This window comes from Trypanosoma cruzi (genome assembly GCF_000209065.1).
Source record: "Trypanosoma cruzi strain CL Brener chromosome Unknown tcruzi_1047053415437, whole genome shotgun sequence".
In the NCBI taxonomy this organism is placed as follows: Eukaryota; Euglenozoa; class Kinetoplastea; order Trypanosomatida; family Trypanosomatidae; genus Trypanosoma; species Trypanosoma cruzi.
The window spans coordinates 1-1,106 of NW_910586.1; the positions used below are offsets into that span (position 1 = coordinate 1).

At 51.4% G+C, this 1,106-nt stretch overlaps 2 non-coding genes across 2 annotated transcripts; both read left to right on the top strand.

Annotated features, from left to right (window-relative positions):
- Positions 1-934: 934 nt before the first annotated feature.
- Tc00.1047053415437.10 lies at positions 935-1,024 on the top strand. The gene has a single exon (XR_008254104.1). It is a non-coding gene; the product is annotated as a C/D small nucleolar RNA (snoRNA), TB10C1C1 (small nucleolar RNA).
- A 37-nt stretch (positions 1,025-1,061) lies between these two features.
- Positions 1,062-1,106, top strand: Tc00.1047053415437.20. Its single transcript, XR_008254105.1, has one exon. It is a non-coding gene; the product is annotated as an H/ACA snoRNA, TC10C1H1 (small nucleolar RNA).

The window sequence follows — 1,106 nt, forward strand, 5'->3', positions numbered from 1 at the left end:
GGTCCGTTGAGCAATCATGGTAAGAAAAGAAAAAAAAAAACGTCGAATCTCTTTTAGTTTAACATCTTTTTTTTTTTTTTTTTGGGTTTTATTTTATTTCTTATGATGTGAGAGGCCCATTTTTGTCCTCTTACCATTTTCCTGCTTGACATGCCGCCTCTTTTGGTTCCGGATCGCTGCCCGTCCGTGCGCCCGCGTGTGCGGCATTCCCGTCCTTTCTTTCCTCCTTTCCCTTCGCTTTTTTTTTTGTTTGTGGACCCACAGTCTGTCTCTCAAGGAATTGTTGTAATGGCTTATTGATTTGGCAGCACGTGCCCTGTAAGGCGTGCCCCCAGACCTCATGGTGCTGTGCCGTGCCCCAGCAAGACACAGCTGGTCCGGGCGCTGGTTTTGATGCCGTCAGCCCCGCGCCAACAACGACGACCCCGTGAGGGAAACATTGCTGGCTCCTGGCTTCCCCCGACAATACGGAGCAATTGACCCTGGCACCGCGCTGAGGCGGCCGGAGGGAAAATTCCGAAAGGAAATAACAACGGGTTTGGCGGGAGTGCCAGGAAATGAATGCAAATAAGAAGGGAAAAAAATGTATATGCGAGCAATGAGAGTCATTTAAATGCAAAACGAAGGTTCAAAAACAAGGATCATACTTTGGTTGCTGACCTGCCACAACGGGGTGGATGAAGAGGGCAATGGACGTGTACTGCGTGTGCGCTTGAAGCTGTTAGAGGCCTCTATTTTTGTTATTTTATTTGGCTTGGGTCTCTTTGGTGTGTCCTTTGTTGCTCATCTGTGGCCGTAAACTGAGTTATGTGATTGTGGTTGAGCGGGTGTTGTGCGCAAGTGGAATGGGCGGTCTTTCCGCACCGCCAGGGGTCAGCTGCGTGTGCGATCACCCACGCACTCCCCGCTAATGATCTCGCACTGCGGCAGCACGTGATGAGGAGCTTCTTATGTATGTAACTCGGGAAATCTGAGTGTGTCGCTGAAGAGCCAACGGAGAAATCGTTAGATAGTGACGCTGATGCCGCCCAGCCCAACCGCCTCCACGAGACCGTGCCCGCCATCCCCTTTAATAGCGAGCGGACCCTCAGTGCTCACCGCGAGCC